General features: G+C 45.3%; 1 protein-coding gene across 5 annotated transcripts in view; it reads right to left on the reverse strand.

Moving 5' to 3' along the window:
• The window catches only part of LOC306804206 (uncharacterized protein), a 49,658-nt gene that overhangs the window by 13,176 nt on the left and 13,900 nt on the right, over window positions 1-22,582 (reverse strand). For 2 of the 5 annotated variants that reach the window (XM_079310505.1, XM_079310504.1), the window contains exon 2: window positions 1,410-1,528. The exons of 2 other annotated variants lie outside the window; for them this stretch is intronic. The gene's annotated coding sequence lies outside the window, so the exon portion shown is untranslated. Of the gene's footprint in view, window positions 1-1,409; window positions 1,529-6,180; window positions 6,766-22,582 lie in introns of those variants that run through there. One more of the 5 variants, XM_079310506.1, reaches the window with a different exon arrangement.

Consider the following 22,582-nt stretch of genomic DNA (forward strand, 5'->3'; position numbering starts at 1 on the left):
TTTATCCTACCTACCCTCAGCAAATCCCTCACAATAACATTGCTCAACTCTAGAGACAAATGCTTAGAAGTGCTTGCTGCAGGCTCAGCTTACTCACACAGCAGCACTAAGGAGACAGCAGGTTTACAAGAGATAGTAAGGTTCTTTCCCTCAAATGGGGTGCAGAAAAGAGTATATGAGTTAAGGGGGATGCTGGGGCTGGGAAAGGATGACATAACTGGGGTCTCCTTGAAGACTCAAGTAGCAAGGAGGAAGAAGAAGGCTGACAGGTGCTGGTTTTGTGTCTGACAGTCACACTGCAGCCCCTTATTGCTTTGATTCACCCTTCTCAAGGAAGATTCATATGGTTTATTGACTGCATATGGCAGCCAAGCATTGCCAAGACCTTTGCAGTGCAGAGACAAAGTTGCCTTACAGACTTTGACAAATGCACCCTCCTGACTCCATAGCCACAGGCTCAAATGACAGCTCAGTGGAGGCCCAAAAGAGAAAGCTGTGCCTTTCAAGGCCCCTCCTATGGGCTGTGTTCAGCACTGTAAGGCCCAGGGAATCTAAGTGACTAAAACACATGTTCAGAGCGGAGAATTAAATCACTAAACTCCAGTCTGGGCCAGCAGGATGAAGACTAAGTAGCTAAGTCCTTCCTGGAAGTCAATGTAGCTTCCTTGCACTGAATGGAGAAACTCTAGACTTCTTTGAGGGATTTAGGCCTCATGGACTTGCCAGCAGTCACACAAAACATCAGTGTCTGCTACAGCCTAGTCCACTCCCTTCCTTGGCAATCAGAGGCAAAGGGAATGAGTGAGTGCCATACATAAAGGAGAGTAAGATTGGGCAGGGGATATGGGGTTAGCCTGAGATTTGCAAGGGCAAGATAGAGGTGCAATGATGGGGCACAAATCTTTAATAATAAGCTAGACAAGAACCAACCAGGTTGAACACACAGGAAGAGGTCTTGGTAAAGCAAGGCAGAACCAGTTACATCCCAGACTGTTTGTTTTGTAGGGCAGCTGGATTCCCCACATGTGGTCAACTATTCAGGCAGCACAGCCACCTTGATCGGGAGGGGAGTGAAGAGATTTATTACTCCCTGAAGTCTAAGACACCACAGGCATGTGATGCACCAACAGACATATATCTGAGGGGAAGTCTAAGGTACTGTATTGCCTGGAAGACAATCTTGCTAAGACACTGTGAGCTTGATTCATCTCTTGCTTAATGTGGCTCAAATTAGCATATTTTCCCTGCATTAATGAAATTATGTCTAATCTCATCCCAGAGAGGGAAGGCAGAACTGCTCCTGTGATTCACCACTGAATGAAGAACATCCTTCCTAACTGCTAAAAATAAAAATTAAAACTAGCTCTCAAAGTGCAGCTGCTCCCCAAGATGTTACAGGCACTTCTCACCCAGTCTTCTCATGGTGGGGCTGGAGTTCCCCCTTCTTCACAGCTCTGGAGAACCCCACAGGTGACAGCAGGGAAACGTGAGGATCAGGACTTTCTGTGCTCATAGGTTATAATATAATCTGTCAAGAAAGAGAGAATTACATGATGTGAAAGCCAGTCAGTGAGCAGAGAGCACAGCTCCTGGTAGTGCCAAAGGGCTCCTGTGAGAAAGTGCTGTTAATAAAGGATGCCATGCCCTGTCAGGTTGGTCTGTGATCAGGTCACAACCGCAGGGCTAAAAGCCACATGCACTTTTGGCATTAGCTTTCAGAACAAGAAGAAAGAGAAAACAGCCCTTGCTGCAGAGAATAAAGCTGCCCATGCCAAAGTAGGGAGTTACACAGAGGAAGGGCTGAAGACAAAGCAAGGCCCATGTGAGGCAGGATCCTGGGCTGGACACTGGCTTGGCAGGCTCTGCATGTGCGCATGTCACAGCAAGGGGGCCAGAGAAGAAAGAGCACAGGCAGGAGAAGCAGTCAGGAGAAAAGCAAGGAAGCAGAGGCACAGAAACAACAGGGATCTGTCTGTGGGTGCTGCCTTCACAAAGAGATGGGCAGCACTGAGAAGACAATTGATTTTTGCCCTCATGATTCTCTTCAGGTGGAAGTTTACTGTCAGGGCTCACAGAGCTGACTACGGGCTGCAGGTCAGCTCCAGTGATGCCAGGCATGGGAGGTCAGGGGCCACTCTGTCCCTGCCTGCTCAAGCACACAGCACAGGCCATGCAGGGTGGTTTACACCCCTCCATTCTCAGGGGAATGACTCAAACCCCCCTCTGCACTGCAGACCAGCACAGGCCCATTCCCCCAGCAGCAGTGGAAGGTGCTAGTGCTCTCAAGCACTGGCAGGCAGCAGGGGCCTGCTGCTGCTTTGTCAGGGCAGGATTTCCAGAAAATGTGCACGAGACAGCAAAAGTCATTCTCAGGGAAGGAGCAGCTGGAAGAAACCTCCTGTGGGCACAGTGGGGCAGGCACAGTGAGGGACAGAGTGGGAGCCAGAGGCAGGTTTGCAGAGCAGAGGAGCCAGAGAAGACAGGGAGCAGCCAGAGCTGGCTGCGAGACAGCAGGGGACAGAAACTTTCCAGAGTTTGCAAAGTTTGCTGACATGCAGGCAAGAACCAAAATTTACTGGATTAGGTGCAGAAAGATGGAATTTTGTTTCCAAATAATTTATTTTAATATTTGTCACCCACTGGGGGTGAATTTTCTTTCTCTGAACAGTGATTTCTTTTGGTTTAAACACTTCCAACACAGGAAGTCCCTCTGAAACTTCCAGGAGAGCTCAGAGCAAAGGTGCACATGGATGCAGCTCACAGGTGGGTGTGCAAGGGGGTCTGGTTCCCTGGCTGGAGTGAGAGGGAGCCTCAGAAATCAGTGAGTTCTGTTCCCCCAAACACCTGCGGGGCAGCTGTGGAGATCTCGTAACAGCCAGCTCAGGCAGCAGCACCTTTCTTCCCTGTCACTCCACTCTTGGAAGGACCATCTCTTTCCAGCTGAACTCTTGTGATTTCACCCACTCCCCATGTCACTGACCTGAGGGCACAGCATGCACAGCATGTCAGGCAGCTGAGCTTAATTTCACTGAGCACCCAAGCAGCTGCTGCCCGAGTCATGACCTGCACAGGGGACTGGCTGAGGCACAGCCTCCTTTCCCCTGCCCCTCGGGGATGCAGGCAGCAGGAGAAAAGCACCCGTCTCTCTAAAACAACAGGTCACTTGTTCCTGGCTTGTAAGCAGGAAACACTGAGTGCTCCTCCTTCCCCTGTTCTTGTGCTCCATGGCACACAGCAACCACACCACAGTTTCAGCTCAGATGCCTGCATTTGTCAGGTCATTGACAACCCATGATATAAAACGTGCCTTCACACTCAGCTCAAGTAACATGGCTACAAGCCTGTTGTAGGCAGGCTGCAGGAGAGCACAAGATGGAGACAGAAAAAACCCAAAACAAGTTAATATGTTTCTGGTTGATAAGCTAGAGATGGCCTTTGAGCACATACTTGCAGGCCCACAGTACATACAGAATATTTAGCTGCAGTCTTACACAGTCACCAACAAAGAAGCACTGGGAACTACAGCAACTTGAAAGTTTGTCCTCCCACCACCTCAGAGCTGTAAGTACATGATGTAGCTACAGCAGCTAATCTCAGGTATTGACTAGCAAAAGTCAGTGTAGCATGAGGCAATGGAAGGAAGGAAGAAAATGCTGATTTCTTACATGGTGACCCAACTCTGGGTCAATTTACCTCTCCTAAAGGTACACAACAGCCCTAATATATCCTCTGCTCTCCTCCAGTTAAACCAAGCACTGAGTTGCCCATTCTTTGTCCCTCCCCAGTGCGTGTGAGCACTGTGGATTGATGCAATGCTCCTTCATTTACCCACCTGGGTACTTCCAGGCAGTCCTGTTCACACTTGCCCAAAGCTCAGGCTTTATTCTAGACCAGCAGTCCTCCAGGCCAATGGTCACTTATTTCAGGCCAAACAGCAAAGCAGAGTTTACTGTTGGCTGCTGCTGCAGCACATCATTGCTCCTCAATCACATTATCTGTGAGACATTTGCCTGTTCCCTGGCTCAGGGACTGAAAAGCTTGTAGTGGTTATGAGCCTCATGCCTTAAGTGAGCATAAGACTAAGGGCAATGTGTGCTCAGCTTATTTTCTACCATGTGATTCTGTTTAATCAACTTCTCCACTACTCTGATAAGTGGCTGCTTGGAGACTTGCCACTAACCTTAATTTTCCTGTAAAATCCTCCCCAAGAACTTACTTCTGAAGGATTAAAGCTTGAAGGATAAATTATTTCTTTCCAAACACATCAGAACCGTTCTGCCTGGCTGACCTTCTCAGTAAAGCACAAGACAAAGTGGCAGGAGGATGAAGCAGGCAGGCACAGGATAAGCAGCTCATTGCTGATGAAAAACACTGTGGACACCAGACATGTTCAAGGACTCCAGGAATACCAGGACAAAGGATCACAGAGCCTCACAAGGCCTCAGGAAAAGAGGCCACCAAATCTGGCAGGGCTGGGTAGGTTTACTGGTGCTGCTTTGCAGAACTCACTGCAGCAAGATTTACTCTATAGACTCAACAAACATGGACATTTGTTCCATGAAATGGTGGAAAGCAGCTTACTATTGTCAGGCATCTCCTGCTGGATCAGAGACATCAAGTGAGACTGGTACATTTTCCACTTTCCTTGTTTACAACATTTCAGTCACAGCAAATGAGCTCCCCAGTCATGGCCTCAGAAAACAGCTCCTGCTTCCAAGAGAGGGGAATAACTGCAGATCCTTACTCCATCTTGAAATAAGAGATTACACTAACTTTCAGGTTTTATTCTAATGTCTCTGCACTAGGTTTTGCAGCACTGAACAGAGGTTGGTTTATTCTGCACTACAATCTCCCTTTTATTTTAGAGATCCAGCCAGCTAGAGGGATGTGAACAGCACAGTTCAAAGAGCTATACAATGGATTTTAACAAGCTATTTTACTGCGATGAGTTTTGTGCTATCTGATACAGCAAACCTCATGGTCACAGCATGATCTGCTTACTGCCACGTCATGCACATCACTTCAGCTGCTTAGCAGAACACCAGCACTCTCAAGTGAAAGAATGCCAGATTTTTTTTTTCATATTAAAGGTTAACAAGAAAAAGGAAGGTGCCTTGGCTGTATTTGCTTTCTTAGCTGTTCTCTTAACCAGAGCTGTGCTGCAGAAACTGGTTGATGAAGATAAGGCGACTGTAGTTAAATTTCTTGAGTGTTTTTTGTCTGTTTTAGCAGCTGAAACAGGTACATAGCTTATACAGTGTCTGTTAATTCCAGCAGGAGAGGTACAGCCACAGTAGTTCTCTAAACCAGTACAATTTCCTAGGTTTCTTTCTCTTTCCTAGGGTAAAAAGCTAGCCATAACTTTCCCTGAGTTTACAGTATTATCACTGCTTTCATTGTCCTCTGCATGGCATAAATCAGGATTGCTAACAAAACAAACAACTGCCAGGTTGATTTCAAAACCAGGTAATAAAGGCAAAACAATAAACTTTATAGTCTGCTCACTGATTTATAGTCCCTGTGTTCTCACCTTAAGCATAAGCAAGAACCACAAAGTCTCAGACACAGCTTGGCATGGGGAACCCCTGAAGACACAGTACAGCTCAGGGTCAAGAGGTTGCTGAGAGCACAGGCAATGGCATTAAATTCTGCTGTGTTATGAGTTGCTTGCTTCACCATTGTGAAGCATATTGTCCAGCCATTTTCCTCCTCTCACATCTCTTTTCCTAAGCCTTTTTTGGGATTTTTTTTCCTGCTTCTTCAAATCTTCCTCCACCCCAATGCATTCAACACAACACAACAACTTGTTGTTAGCAATTTGTCCAGAAAAACTGGTCTTGGCCACCGTCAGGGCTGGCTGGTCAGAGCAGCCCAAAGGACACAGATGTGCCAGCCAGATGTGTCACAGAAGAATCTGTAAACAGTTGATCCCCATAGGAACATCCTGCTATGGATCAGCTCAGTTCCAACAAGGAGAGTACAGGAATCACCATAACTTCATATGAGTTTCTATTTGGGCCAGAGTGGCTCCATAATAGTCTCAAGGCAGTAGAAAAGTTTCTCTCAAAATTTTATCGACTCAGTTAAGCATTCTTGGCTCCTTTTCTGTAGGAAGCTGTTTGAGAACTATTTTTATTGACATAAAATGTTTCACCTGAGAAACTCTACTGCTCCACACACCTGTGCACTTGGCAGCAGTTCCTTTGATAAATTTTTGTGGCTGCTCTCTTACTCTGAGAATCTTCTCTTTCTTGTGTCCCAGCATGGTTTTCCCTTGTGTTCCTCCTTCAAAAAGGCTGTGATGAGATGATGCTTCCAGCCTACCTCCAAGGACAGGCATTCCAGCACACTGACTTCAGGTAGCATACTTGCAAGGTGACCTGTGTTCCCTCTTGATTCCCTGCTTTGGGAAAGGGTACCTCCTTTTGTCTCACCAATGCACCACTCAGTCTCTTGGACAATATTGCTCCAAATGTCCTCCTGATGATGCAGCAGGGAGACTGGAGCTTCAGAGGATTAATACTCATCTTGCAGCAAAGGAAGGCTGAGCAGGTTGATTCTGTAACAAATGCTCCTGGAGACACCAATGTGACACCCCCATCAAGTATCCCAGCTGGAGTTGCTTGTCATCATCAGCTGTGAAGCATCCCAAGAGAGGGCAGCACCCACCATCTGCCAAGCTTTCAGTGACTCAACACAGTGGTTGACAACAAAGCTTCTTTGGATGACTCCCTCTCAGGAGGAAGCAAGTTCCATTTGCAATGAAGTCCCCTCGTGGGACAGATCAGCTCCAGCTCCTATGAACCTGCAAGGTACATCTGCTTGACAGATGCTGTCCTTGTCTGTAACACTGTGAGCCACTCTGCTCCCCTCTCACAGCTGGAGGAGTCCACAGGGTTACAACCAAGCAAAGACAATGCTTAGGCTTGAGTAAGCTTGTGGTTTCCCCTGACCTGTGTAGACACCATGAACCAAGGATGCCCAGGCCTTTGGGTCAGGTAGAGCAGATTTTGCCCACCACCCACTTTGGTCCTGGCATACACACACAGCACTCACTGCTGGTCTTACAAGGAACAGATATGATCTGAGCACAGGCTCTGACTTGCTCCATACCTGGAAAGACATAGGCAATTCTCAGAGGGAAAACCAGAGCCAGGAAAACCTACCCATCTCCCTGTGAGATCTGGGAATTATAAAGCCATATGTCAGCTCACTTTAAAACCTGGCAGCTCCACTTCTTCAAGTTCTCACTCTGCATAGGTATGACACCAGCACTAACTGCAGAAAATGATTCCAATGTGACTACAAGTGAATTTGTTATTTCTAGGGAAGTAGGGAGAAGAAAAGGTTAAGGCTGTAACTTGAAGCTCAGTCCCAGCAAAGGGTCCAACATCAGTTGTGACTTCCCAGTGCCAGCTCCAGACTGTTCTCCTCCAGCTCCCTGCCAGAGGAGTGCCCCAGCACAGCTCTGCTATGCTCAGTCAATGACTCACACACCTTTGTGAGGCAGCCCAGTACTGCCAGCCCAGTGCTCTGCCTCCAGCTGTGGTCACAGCACATCCTTTTGGGAAGAGCAACACAGATGGAGCATGTCTGCAGCTGAAAAATGATGAGGTGGGGAACTACACCTCAGATCATCTAAAACTGTCTTGATCTCTCTGCATGTGTTTGAGGAAGGCAGAAGGGACAGTGAAAAAAAAGCAGGGCACAACGGGTCAGTTGAATATGAGAAATGACAGGGACAAGTAGCAGGAAAGGGCTGGCTGCTCCCTTCCCCTTGCAGCATATGAGGAGCAACAGAGCCTTCACCTAAGCTGAATGTTGTCATCTTTTGTGCACTGAAGACCAGCATTTCAAGTCACCATTTTCATTCACTTTCTGGCAAGAAAGAGGCAAAAAGCCAAGTCCCACTTAATGGGAAAAATAAAACCAAGTCCCTTTTTAGTATTGTCATTTAACTTACGCTTTAATCTCATGATTTGCAGGCTGAGTCATGATGCTGGATTTCTCTCAGGGTGGATGTGCCCTGGCTGAACTAGCAATACATGACCACCAGGGCACACAGAAACATTGCACTTCCCTTGCCCTATTGCATTGCTTCCACTGGTCCCAGAAGGACAACAGAAAACCAGTCCTGTGCAGTTGGCTCCCTCAGGGTGGCTGAAGGTATTTCTTCTTCCTTGTTCTAAGATTGTCCCAAGAGTCTCAGCCTAATCCTTAAAATGCATAGGGCACAGGAAAGAAATCACACCCTAATTCTAAGAATGAGCTGCACGTCAAAAGTTCCTACTCCCTTCTTTGTACTAGGAAAATGGCTTTTGCAACACAGCCACAAATGTTAAATTTTGAATGCACTGGTGGCTTACTGCATCAGTCTTCCCAACCAGGCTCTCATCTCACTAGTGGGGAAAGAAGCCCCACAACTTAATTCTGTTGATCTCAGTTCATTAGCTCTGCACTGGAAGCCACTCTAGCACTCCCCAAAGCTTAGGGTAGGTGGATGAACAGGGCTCTTCCATGCCAGCACCACATGTGAGATCAGAAAGAGATCTGGGGGAGGAAGGTGGTATTGAGGACAGTAAGGGAGATGTATGATCTCATCCTACACCTTGCTTGGTTACATCCCAAAGCTGTCAGGCACTGTGTGATACTGCTGGCAGAGGCAGGTTTGCCATGAGGAAAAGTGGATGACAGCAGGGTCAGCAGTCCTGGCTGGCCATGGATGGCCACGGGCAGTAACACTTCCTGTTCTTTGGCTCTGGAGGCACTCAGCAATGCTGCTACAGAAAACCAGGCAGGACTGTGCCTGCCACTTGTCTCAGCCGAGGGCTGTATCCTCAGGAGGTCCAGCACTGCATGTTGCCCACGAAGAGGCAGTGGGAGTCCTGACAAGCAGCTGGTGCAGCTGGCCAGGCTCAGGCTCTGCATCAGTCCCAATGAACATCACAAGCTCTTCCCTACTTACCAAAGAGAATTTATTTTCTTCTTTTTCACAGATTTTTCAACTCCTCCCACGGGCCTCTCTAAACAACCCCCTCCCTTTCAGATGCTGATGCTTTTCAGCTGATTAAACTGTGGACCGGACCCATGAGCTGGCTGTAAATCAGTATTGCTTGTCAATGCTAATTTACACCTGCTGAGAATTTCCCTCCCTTCACCATTTAGCAGAATTATATGGCATGTCTTTTATCTCTCCTCACAGTTTAGCCTGCCATTCCCCTTTCCTGGCCCCCAGGCCTCCCGCTTTGCTCTGAACTCCCTGGAGGTTTACAGGATAAGTTGCTTATTTGCAATGTAAAGTGTCTCTTAGAATCACAGCCCCATGCAAACAAACCCAAGAGAGGCACATTTATCCCTACTTGTGCAACAAATCCAGCCCCATCTTTTCCTGACAGCAAATCCCTAAGCACACACTGCACAGGATTTGCTAAGAGAAGAAATATGTCCCTTATTGCCATTACACAATGCATGACTTCTCTGGGGAGATGCACAGGATGGAGAATGGAAGGATTGATTCCACAGAGACCCTGAGCTCTCTCCTTTCTCACTGAAACTGATGGTGATGGCTTGCCACCCAGATCAGCACCCTGTAGATTCTGACTGCCAATAGGCAGGATACCATTAATGACTTCTTGTTGCTATGGCGATATTGATGGATAGTCCGTGGTGCTGGTGGAAATCCTGTGAAAGCTAACAAAAAAAAAAACAAAAAAAACCCCCCCAAAAAAACCCCAAAAAACACCAAACCAACAACAACAAAAAAAAACCCAACAGAAACAAAACAACACAAAAAACCAACAAAAAATAGGGTCAACGAAACTGTGGCTTTGCCCACAAATGGGCAGTTACGTGACTTGATAAATTCTCTTGCCTTCTGCCTCCTACACGAATAGCACGGTGTTCTCCAGAGCCAGAGCAAACACTCCTGCTCACAGCAGGGCTCTGGTGCAGAGATGCAGTGCTGCAAGTGAATTTCATTACTAGGCATTACTTTTGCAGCTTCACCCTGGCAATTCATTCCACATACAGAATAAAAATCTTGGCTCCAGTGAAATCACTTGGACCTGTGCCAGTGGGCACAGAGCCAGGATTTCCCCCAGCTTTCAGGATGCCTTATCACAAGTGACAATTTCATTCAGCTGCCTCGATAGCCACTGGGAACCCCCTGCCTCTCCAGAGCTGTCTCAAGCCTGGAAAAGCCACTGTTGCAGTTTTTTGCTCTATTTTGCTGAGGCTTAGTGCTGTGCTCTCTTTGAAGGTGGTGGCATGGGCTCTCTCTCAGCTTCCTACTTTGCAATGTGCAGTTGAGAGCAACCTTTCACCTTTCATCCCTACTGAGTGACCACTGGAAATGACAGGCTGGGCTCCAGTCACAACTGGGTCTTTTCACTCTGCACAAGTGTTCTTGGGATAGCACTTCTCTCTGATCTTGCTTTCTCTGGGAAAATCATTCCTAATTCAGGTTGGTGGTACATTAATGAAGAAGTGATAAAGCTCCAGTGGAACTCCCTCTTTCTCTACAGATGCTATTTATCTAATCCCACCAAGGAGTACACAAACTGCAAGATGCCTTGTTTTGGGGGAGATCTTAGTATGATTAGTAAATTTTACAGTATGCTTTTTGTCTTGGCAAAGACTCTTTTCTGCTTTATGTCTAGGAGTACATACAAATTTACTAAAGAACCTTTTATTCCTAACAATAGTACCATTCCAGGTATGTAACATTCCATCCTCTGATGGGCACTCTTAATCCAGAGTTTTTATTCATTTAGATCTGTTATTAAAGAAAATTATATCCACAGGGAGCATTATCTATATACCATTATCTATATACCATTACATAGATAGTTTTCCAGTAAATGCCCCAGTGCAAATCAGATCCAATGGATGTCAGCTTTTCCCTCTATTTGTGTGTTCAGAGCCTTTGCTTCCATGTGAACTCAGGAACTGCAAACAAAATTACTCTGCCCCTCTCTTTTGCATATTTTGATATCCCGAGTCTGAAAGCATTTTACATCAGGAACAGATGCCAAGAGAAAAATTCAGTTCATTTCTCTACATTACATGTAGCTGTTCATCAAATTTACCAGGCAAGGTTCCTAAGCACATGGAGGCTGGACCAGCACTGACAGAGGGTCTCTCTTGCACAGCAACCCTTTGATCAGACTGACAGCATCATTTATTTGCTTTTGTTTCATATTCTTCAATGATCCAGTAAGTTATTTTTCCCAGCTGATTATCAAGGGCAAAGACTGCCCTTTCAAGTTGGATTTGCACCTCTTCCCCTCCATTTCAATTAGCTATGGAAATTACTTGGATTTTCTTTTTCTATCTCCTCTTGCCTCTCTGGCTATATGAGAGGCTTTAGGAACACTGATGGCTGGAGAACACTCCAGTTGATGTCTTCCCGTAGGAAATGTTGTGACATGCAATTAGCACATTTAAGTGCTCTGCTTGACCTACTGCTGGCCAGGGTGGAGAGCACAGACTCAGCTGCAGCATCCTGCCTTTTCCCCAGATAGGAGCAAGGAGGTGGAGGGCTGTGAGTGTAATGGATGGAAGAAAGGAGGTACCACCACAAACAGGTAGGGACAGACAAGGACAGAAGCTGGTTTACTGCACTGGGAGACAGAAGGTGATAGGAACATAAAAGCTTCTTGAAATAGGATCTCTGCCTGTGGGGAACAGCTGTTCTGCTGTGTTTGCAGCTATTGCTTTTCTACAAACAATTCTGTGACTGCAGAGCCACAACAGGCAGGGAACTGCCCAGAGCAGCTTAGGGCTGAGCAGAAATGGCGTTTGGACTGGGCTGGAGCTCTGGGTTCCTCCACATGGATAAATGTCTTTAGGCATAATTCCCAGCATACTGGGAGGAGTGCACATTCCACAGGGCAGCTATCCAAGTGTGATTTGCCCTAAACAGCTGGACACCAAAGGTTTCTCAAAACACATCAGATATGTTCAAGATAGGAGAATCACTCTGGGCTGTATTTGACACCAGCTGAGAGTTTACACCCAGGTGACCCCCACAGGAACAGGATTTGGAGAGATCAGACTGGAGGCAGTAGAGATCCATGGGATTTCTTACCACAGACAAGTTTCCCCCAGACAGATCATGTCATGGTTAACTGGAGATGTTTTAAAGTAATCACTAAGAAAGAAATTCTAAGACTGATTAATACTAGTGGGATGTTCCTAACCACATCTATATATTCTAACTTATCAACATTGCCATGGGACTCTTTCTTTTTGATTTTCTGCCAGACCCTACACTATAATGAAAGGTGATGGAAAAAGAGGTAGGACATGCCCCTTTGTTTAAAGCCAGCTGTAAGAAAACATTTTTGTTTGCTCAGATGTACTGGATACTTTGTGCAAACTGCATCTTCATGCAGTGCAGGTTTGCAACTGCACACCTAACATGGTGAAGAAAAGAATAAATGCAGCATTTTGCAGCTCTTCCTAAAGAGAGTGAGGGAGAAAGATAGTGAATCAGATTCCTTCTCCATGTGGTGCTGGTCTTGAATACTGGATACATCATACAGACCCATTAAATGTGGTGAAGACCCACCAACATTGTGGTAAGAGTCTCATGCAACACAGCATCTCAAAAAAGAATTTAACCTCAACCTCATAAGTACTGTCCATCAACAATTCCTGCATGTGTCTATAACACCTCAGAAAGTTTAATTACCACTTAAGAAATAGAAGACTAAATGAGCTATGTGACATTTCCCACCCCAGACCCTGTAGGTCAGCATTATTTAAGACAACTGGGAGCTTGAAAGCTAAACATTAGGGTTGGCAGATGAACAGATGGATGGATTGCTGCCAATATAATCCATCTTCCCACTTGCCTCCATAGGACTGGGTGACATTCAAAGCTAACTACCTCCCTACACACAGAGAAATGCACGCGATGCAATGAGTGGGCTTTAAAAAGGACCCAGCAGCTGGCAGGACCAGTGGCAAAATGCCTTATGGCTGCTCTTTAATGTGAGGGTGAGGCTCCAAAAAAGAGGCATCAGGCTGTGACAGAAGAGGGGACTGTAGTAACCACACTCACTTAGTTGTAAGTGGATTAGCTGTAAGACAACCCCTGAGCAAGTTGTAAAAATCTGTCAGGATGCTGTCATTTTTTCTTTGTGCACAAGAGGTCTAAATTTAATTAACCTTTTAATCAGAGCAGATAAAATTGCAGTATTATCATCAAAGGGGATGCCTTATCTACAGCTTCATGAAAAATTTCTATCTTTGCTCAACTTGGATTTTTTTTTTTTCGCTTGAGGCTCTATGAGTAAATTCCCCAAACACTGAAAAATAAAAGAGTAAAGTAGGAGATGGTTTAACACAGTTACTATGCAGATATCAGCATATCTGATGCCAGACAGGACTCAGTCCAAAACTTTCAGATCCACCTGTTGCCTGAGCACAGGGGAAGTTCCTGCTCCCTGACTGCGGCAGGCACAAGAGCTGTGACACACTGTGCCAGTAAGAATCATGTCACCCTCCCTGACAGAGGACACCAAAGCCCACCAACTCCCACATACCCAGCACTTTCTGGTCTTCTGCAAGCATTCAAAAAACCAAAAAGAATCTGCTACATCTACGAGCTATAGAAGGTGGTTTTTTCAGCTACTAGACTACAATATAACTTTTGTAAATTGGTAACTCTAACATATACCTTTGTACCTACAGGATCCTCAAAGAATAAAGGTTGCTGTCTCTGACTGGTCTACAGTATAACCCAGACAGACTGTAGGTTGTGGGGTTTTTTTCAATGGCTGAAGTCTTCAAGATTTTCTACATCTGCTGGCAAACATTGTACTGTTGACAAAGTCAGCCAGCACGAGCAAGTGCAGAAAAAACCCCAATCAATATCTGAATCTGGGACTCCAGATAATGAAGCTTCCTGAATAATGCACTTATAATGCACATCTGCTTCACTGAACTTGCCTGTATAATCTGAAGCAAAACCCCCACTTTTGGGGTTTACTGTTTACTATTGCCCATATGCCACCTCTACATATATTTGCATATTAGCATTTATGCAACTTCAGTACAAATCCATATGGCTCCTTTCAGCAAGCTGCAACAAGGATAAGTTGCAAACTGAGTTTGGAGATGGAGCTTCTAAAGATTTCTTTCTAAGTACCATGCAACATTTGCTGTTAGATAGACAGTGGTGGAAGAGTTGTTGCAGCCTGCTCCAGATGGACCATTTTCTTTCCTGCATGAAGCTAAGATAGATTTCTTTTCTATGAAATGTCTCTTAGTGATCCCTCCAGAACAGAATTTGGGTAGCAGAGCAGATCCAAGCTTAGGCTGAGGACTGTTGTACAGCTCCCTTTAATTACCCTGACCAGCCTCATGTGGGACCTTCACCCTTGCTCCTGCCACTCATTGGCCTGTGAACTGGATTTAAGCCCTTGCCCTGGCCCTTACTTGGCTTATACTGTGTGTGTTCTTATTCTGACATGCTTGGCCTTACTTCTTGGGTGACATCAGAGCTGTGTTGGAACTACAAGTTTCTCTGAGGCCTGTTGGATGAAAAAATATCCAATTATGGGAACCTCCTTTCTCCCCTTCCTGTTTAAGTCCAGTGGGACTGCACCTCTTTTCCAAGGTTCCTACCTCAACCTGTTCTGTTGTCTGGCTTCTGCCTCACCTTCCTTCCTGGAGATGTCCATCTTTACTTGCTTCCTGACAAGGAGTTTTCCAAGCCTTTGAAATTGATATTATCCACATTTAAACATAAATAAACAAATGCTCCCATAGAATGAGTGAGTAGCAAATCTAGAGGTTTTGAAGCTCCCCTGCAGTTAAGCAGTGCTGGGTGACCTTCCAGGATATAGGAGCAAAGCAACTCAAGCCTGTCACACTTGGCCTTCTGACTAGCAAAGAGAGCCTCTGAATGTTAACAATTTGCTGTAACAGATAAAGGGTAAATAGAGGTTGGCTGTCACTGCCTGAAATGCAGGGATAAAATGTGGCAGCCAATGAACTTCTTCTACCTCAACTATCAAGACTCTAAGACCATTAAACTTGCCCATGCACTGAAAGAAAAAGGTTCCATGTCTCTAAGAGATGCAGTCAGAAAAGTCAGTCAGGGGCCTTGTGCTGCTGTTGCTCTTAGATGATGGGTTCTTAACTCCACAAATTGTTCTATCCCTTGTGGACACATGCTGTGTTAGACTTAATCTTGACAGATAGCAAGGAATTGATCACAGAAATAAAACATAACTGGTTGCTTAGTTACCAATGATCACTACACAGTTACATTTGCTGTGTGCAAACAGAGCCCAGTGCAAACCAATTACCCCTCATTACAACTCTAAAATGTCAGCTTCAGAGAGCTGAAAACAACTGAACCACGTAATAAAGGGAAATTTGAGTAGAAAAATACAAATGATAATTGGGAACTTTTTTCCCCCTGAATGTTTAAATAGCCACAATCCTGTGGCTGAGGAAAGTAAATATACTGGCTTGAAAAAAGAATAGAATTCTTGTTTATTGGAAAGGTGAAAACAAGCATGTTATGTGTGTAAACACTGGGAAAGTAGAAAGTAGTAAGTAAGAATGACAAGCTAAGAATTGCACAAAACTGACTGGGGGAAAAAAGACATAGGGAGAATTAAAGAGTTTCAGGATTAATGATGGTATAAAGGAGCTAAAATACTTTGGGTCCAAAAAACAGCATGGTGTAACTCCAAAAATGAAGTGGGGGGTGTGACGATTAGGGGGAGTGCTTAGGCATGGGAAACAGCCCTAGGGCTGTGTGAGGCAGACCTGAAGAGCCAGCAGGTGCAATGGTTGCAGGGCCTGCAAATATCCCTCCCACTCCTTGAAACATAGATATATGGCTATTGCTATTTAATACACTGTGAGGAGCCACCCTTATACTTCTCACAATTAGGTGTTATTCTTTTATGGTCCATTCCCAAAGAGCAAATCAATAAATCTCTCATAACTGTGAGCTTCCTTTAGCAAGGTCTGTCTTTCATCTATCAATCAAACTGAGCTTTGGTGCCAGGTCTGTGGATAAGCTGCTGTGCTTGGATGTCTCACCAGCAGCACATTCATAAGATGATACTCCATAGGAATGCTGCAGGTTAGATACTCATGTACTAATCCATGCACTGAATTTATCACCAGGACTGTAAACAATTCATTCTTAGCATTGCTTGTGCCCAGCCTCTCTCCTCCTCAGTAGTTCATCTTCCCACTCCTAGAATACATGATTATAAAAGCACCTATGGAGATTTCTGCCTTCCTTGCATATGCTGTAAAGTGCAGCTATCTGCTTGTGTCCTCATGACAATGAATACTTTGAACTGTATTCAAAGTTCTCCTTACAGAAAGAGTCAGGGCTGGATGCAGCTACAGTAGAAATGGGCAGAACACTGCTTCTCTCCAGTAAGAAATGCATGTCCTGTGTACAGGAGGAATAAGGACCATAAAGTGCTAAATCCTCTACAAGATCTGGGCTGGAGAAATACCCTACCCTGGGTGACCTGCAGTTTACACAGGAGAAGAGAAAGACCCATTTCTTCCTTTCTCACCTCTTTATGCAGTGCAGCACAGTGTAACAGAAATAAATTCTACAGGGAATAAATAGCACCTTTTTGCCTTTGACTCCATTATGAAATTGATTCCGATGTAGCCAGGAGAGAAACAAAAAACAGAATGGCCAATTTTGAGGTTGATAATGAACAGAGAGAAGTGTGTTCCTGTCTATTCAAGAGATGTACAGAAAGTGCTACAAGTGCTTCAATGTCAGGAAGCATTTTCTGTTGTAGAGTTTGAGCAGAAGACACTTTACAACAGTCACCAGCTCAGCTCAGTGTTGGCTGTGGGAAGTTTATAAGCAGTCTGCATGGAATATCTGCAGTGCAGGAGAGATGCTACTTGTGTTTACATTGATAGCTGTGTATGCATGAATAGCTGTGTGGGGCAATGTGTGGATATGTTACATCAATGGCTGATGCACACAAGTGCTTCCTAAACAGGATTGGTTCATAAACATCACAGCATCCCTGCTCTGGAGAAATATCAGAGATGTAGGAACAATTCCATGAGTGAGTCCATGTGAAAGATGGGAAGTGCCTCACAGCTGCTGTGGTGGCCATCTGCCTGAAGGGCTACCCTCTGCTCTGGGGGTCAGCATGGAGCAGCTGAGTCTGTTTCTGTAGATGCAAAGCCATCTTCCCTGTGCAAACTCAGAGCTTTGTGATCTGAGAGATTGGGGGAGTTCTGTTGTCTCTTCTGCTCATTGCAGATCTTCCCCAAGTTAGCACTGCTGCTAATCCCTTGGTTATTACCAAGGCCCTCAAGTATGTAAACCTGGACCAAATGAAAAATACCCCAAGAAATAATGGGCTTACCTCATCATATCCCAGCTGGCAGCACTGCTGATAACATGGTAGAAAACTTGATTTATTAAAATTGATGAAGGAACTAGCTAGTCTTGAATAATTCATTACATATCAGCTGCTGTTGAGGTAATAGGAGCTCAGCAAGATCCTCTTTAGCACTGCACAGTGCCTAAAATCTTTAAATAAGATGAAGTCAAAGATTGGCTAGTTAAAGATTGAAGGGCTTTCTCCATGTGAAGTGAGAGGCTCTGGTTCCAGGTGCTGAGGTCATCCAGCTGCGAAAATCACCCACGTCTCTCAAATGGAAGCCAGCCTGCTAATGTCACTGATATTTGCCAGGGCATGAAACATTCTTCCTCAACCATCAACTTCTGCAGAATATAATGGCTCAATTTTTCACAATTCTTACTGGAATCAGGTTTAGTTTTCAATATTCACCACAAGCTAGGGATGTCTGAGGGTGTTGGCTTGCTTTTCTGATCATTATGCTTGAAAATAAATCAGCCTGCTGTACCAAGAAGTAGGCACTACTATTTGATTACACAGATCTTGAGGCACAATCTCTGCTGCTACTCAGGGCTTTTGTCAGCACCAGCAGAATCAAATTACTCACTGCCACTGCCCAGGACGGATTTGGGAAGCATGTCAGAAGCCCTGGAACAAAATACTGCTAACTCGATCTGATGAACCAAAAGCTCTTTTTCAAGTCCAGTGATATCAATGTAAAACCTTTGATAAATACATAAAGCATCAGCAAAATAAGGCATTGTAATAAGATGGCTGATACTCTTCTTCCTGAATGTCCTCCTGCAGAGGTCAGAGGAATTGTAGTTAATAAACAAAGAGGAAAAAACAATTAATGTAATGAACATACTCCTGCTTCCCAGCTGCTGGTATGGGGTCTCCACTATCTACAGCTACAGATCCTCCCTGTAGTCCATTGCTTTCTCTTTTTCCAGCTGGTGATGATGGAAGCTGGCCACACAGCCACTACTATTCTCAGCTCCCTCTCTGGTTAGCACTGCCTTTCTTTGTCCCCCACCAGGCACCTACGAATTTGTGAGGTGCTGATGTTACAGCACCTCTACATTATTGAGACAGCTGGACATGAGACAGATTTTGACTTAAGGTCCTAATGAATACAGTGATTGTGATGCCTTGTTGATTTCCTCAAGCCAGATTTTACTTCCAGATGCCATTCCTGCTTCAGCCAGAGGAAATTATTTTAGCCATGAAGTATGCTGGTAAAGGTACTCTGATGTACCACTGGCACCATGAAACATTGGACATAGCAGCAGAAGACTGTTGGTTTCCTCTCCTCTCCAAAAATACTGCTGCATCAATCACTTGTGAAAGTGTTTAAAAAATTAAAGCCAACTTGCCCTTGCCTTGAAATGGAGGCAGCACTTTCTCTTCCTGCTGTCTGTTAATTGCCTTCCTGCAGGAGGTCACAGGACATTGATTTACACTCCTGAGCTTTTTGTGGACATAGGTTAAGATCATCTGGAGATGCCACAGACTGAAGTTGTGACTTCTCACCCTGAAGTGTGTGAATGAAGCAAATACTGAAACTCTCACAGCTGCAGAGTGGGAGATGCTGTGAACAAACTGTAACTTGGTAACATATGAGACTGATGTCTGGTCCCTGATGTCCCCAGACAAGACACTCAAATTCCTGTGTTTCAGCTCTATTACCTGCAAGAGGCCAAAATAAAACTATCTTCCAGCATCTGCAAGAACTCTCCCAGCAGTCTGTGAGAACCAAGGAAAGTCAGATAAGGTTTCCTAAAACTGAAGAGTAATAACTTACAATTAACTTAATTCTGAGACCTGTGCTCAAGTGTAAGAGCTCCAAGCCACTGTCTGAGCACAAGCTGGCTTGGCCCAGGGACATGTGCCCTGAGGGACACTCTGCCTTCCCCTCTGAAGTGACAAGGAAATGCAGGTACATGGGCAAGGACAGGACTGTGGTTTCAGAAGAGCAGTCCATGACCCATACATGTCCCTCTTTATCCACCACCAGCTAAGTGTGTGTTTGGGTCTGTCTTTGCAGCTGCTTTTGATCTTTCATCATTTCCTTCTCCTTTTCCTCCTTTCTCACCATTTTTTTTTAACAGTCATCTGTTCTCTTGTGGAAAAGGGCAGCTGACTAGTGATGATGCACAATTGCTTTGGGAGCTGGTGCAGGAGGCATGGTGTCCCTCTGACCTGCCAGACAACAGCAGTTGCCATGTGGCTTCCTTTGCTTTGTTCCTGCAGGAGACCAGCTGGTATTTATAGCATTTCCTCTATAAGCAAGGCATTGTCCCTGAGGTACACTCAGGTGAGAGTACTTCAGGGAATTCCCACTGGGGGGTGAGAGTAAAGGATTTTATTATTAAAGAAAACCCAAACCAACAACAAAAACCACAAAATCACAAATCCTGGAGGAAATGCCCTTTCAAGTGATTCTGTGACATAGGAACTGCAAGAGAAGTAGGGAAGCACGAGTTTTACCAGTTGCAGTACAATCCCATTTTTTTTCAAGAAGATTAAAAGTCCACTTTTACCACTTCAATGCAAATCCTTTTGGGGAAGGGTGGAAGCTGAAACCTCTTCAAATATACACCTGTTTTTTAGCTGGGATAGAGTTCATTTCCCAGCCTAAACAGTGGAAAAAAAGTTAGAGAAGGGCAGAAAGCAACCTACTTCTTATTCCAGGCAGAAAAGAAGGCAAGTGGTATAAATCAAGAGTAGAAAAACTTGATTTTCTTATTGTTTGTTCATTATTCTGGGGTTTTTTAACCTAGGAGATATTAACTAGATGGTATTGAGCGGGCTAGAATTTTGGGGACACTGGAGTGGCTGGGATCACAGAAGAGTTCATAAATTGCCAGAAGAGACACATTTGTTTCTCTGGGGTACAAGTAAGGGAGCAAAAGCACCTTTTTCCCAGTTCTGTCCTCAGTGATGGTGTGCTAAAGGCACATTCCGTGCCACTGATGGCCCAGCTAAGTGTGAAACCTAGCTTTGTCTATACAGCAAAAAGAAAAGGAAATATTAAATGCTTTTTAATTTTCTCTAAGGATATGGTGGAACTAAGCCAAAAATGTGTATTTGTACTGCTCTGCCTAAGGCAGCATAAGCACCTTCTCTGGTGAATCACTAAGCCTCAAAGCTTTTGCTCCTCCTAAATGAATGCCAAGTATTCTGGGGAAATGCTGCCAGGTAAAAGGACATAGTGACACTGCTGGGCTAATGCATGATGGGTGTCCATGGCTGAGGGTCTGCAGGATTCTGCCCCAAACTCCCTAGGATGATAAGGTTTGGGATCTAATCCTCTGGATCTGACTTTTCACTGTGCCCCAATTCTCCTCAGTTTTTCTGCTTAATGCTATTTTCTGATCCTCTATAAAGCATTTTCCAAATATTTTGCCCAGTATCTTCTGTGAAGCTGGTGAGAGAAGTTCCTCACTGTTCAGGGGCCTACATAAGCAGGGTGTTGGCAGGTAGATGCACAGGATATCTTTGGAGATGAAAGTAAACAGAAGATTGCTGCCACTGTGCTTCAACAGACAAATTACACATGGAAAAGTTTGGAAATGCATCTCCTGCAAGATGGAGATAAAGGGTGCAAGGGGAATCCACTCAGATAAATTTGAGGCTTCCTTTGCATGTTGACATGCACTAGGTTAAGACCAGACTCAACTGTTTTACTGTTAATTGCTTGGCTGTTTTAATTGGATATAGGCTTCTAAGTTCTGAAGTCTGCTGATATTTACCAACCAACTGATATTTACCTCCTCACTGCTTTATCTTGCCCAGTGCTGCAGGGTCAGTGCACATGTTCCTGTGCATTAGAGTTGTCCACAGAACTGCTGGATTATTTTGCAAGAGAAGCAAATAACATTTCACATCTGAAGGGACAGCTCAGACTTTAATTTCAGGCAAAGCTACTCTGGCCTAGGTTCAGTTTCTGCTCCAAGGAATGGCTCCAAGGCACTGATAACCATCATCAGCAACCAGACAATAATCACTGTTGGGCTACTCATTGGCAGTGCAATACTTCATTTGGACACCCAATGGCCTCTGAGGGTGATGTGACAGTCATGCAATGCAGTCAGTGTCCCTCTGGACTGGCTGAGGGGCAGAGCTCTCATGCTCTAGGGATAGAGAGTTAGAATAACACAAAGCAGTGTTTTGAGCATGGCTGAGGATGAGGAAGCTCTCAAAGATAAGCCTTGGAACACTAGGCTTCCTGCTGCAGTCTGTGCCAATGGACTGGCATGTGGAAGGATGCAAGACTGTTGAGTCCAACTTCTGTTTTTCTTCTTTCAATCTCTCCTCTCCAAGATGATTTGGATAGGAACACCACAGGGGACAGAAGGCACCCCTACTGCTTCCAAGCACTGCACTGCCCTGTGAGCTGACTCAATTAGGTGGAGCACCAGGTCTGCAGCCAGGCCCAAAAACCACCCGGGAGCAGCAGGCTGTGTGATGCAGAGATAGCAGGTGGATCCTGGCTGGGGCTGGTCATGCCCTTGCACCAATGCACTGGCACATCCAGCCTGGCTCCACCAAGCCAGGGGTGCCACTGAGCCTGTGGAGCAAATTCCTGCTAATGAGGCTGCAGATCATTTTGTAGTCATCCCTGTTACAAGCAGCAAGACACTTCTCAGCCTCCTAATCTCAATCTCTGTTAGGGTTTTGTATTAAGAGAACATAGGCTCAGTTTCTCATCCCCATTATAACTTCAGTGATATAAGAGTAGGAAAAAAAAAATACATTCATCACTCTGCATCAAGGAGTGCTGGGTCTTTTTCCAAATAAAGTGGAGGAGGATCCCTCAGTAGGGTGTAGCCCCACACAAGCAGCTTTGCTGTCAGGCTCCCTCACTGGGAGAAGGCTATGAGGATAAGTGTCCTCCTGTGCTCCACACCCCCATAACTACCTTGTGGCCATCAGCCATGCTCAGCAGGGAGGTGGGCATGGGGACAGGAGGCTGGCCACTGCTAAAGGCTTCCTGGACAGCTGCGTGCATGAAGGAGCAGTGCTGGAAGGCCCCTCTGACTGCAGCTCTCCTCTCCTTGCAGGACAGTTCCCGTTGGTGAGGACCATCCCTGTGTGCACCAAATGACCACTAATCTGTCCTCACAGCCAGTACATCAAACAGAAAGGCAGCTGGGAGACCCTGGCTATTGCATACACAGAAGCAGTACCACAGGCTA

This window comes from Erithacus rubecula (genome assembly GCF_903797595.1).
Source record: "Erithacus rubecula genome assembly, chromosome: 8".
Lineage (NCBI taxonomy): Eukaryota > Metazoa > Chordata > Aves > Passeriformes > Muscicapidae > Erithacus > Erithacus rubecula.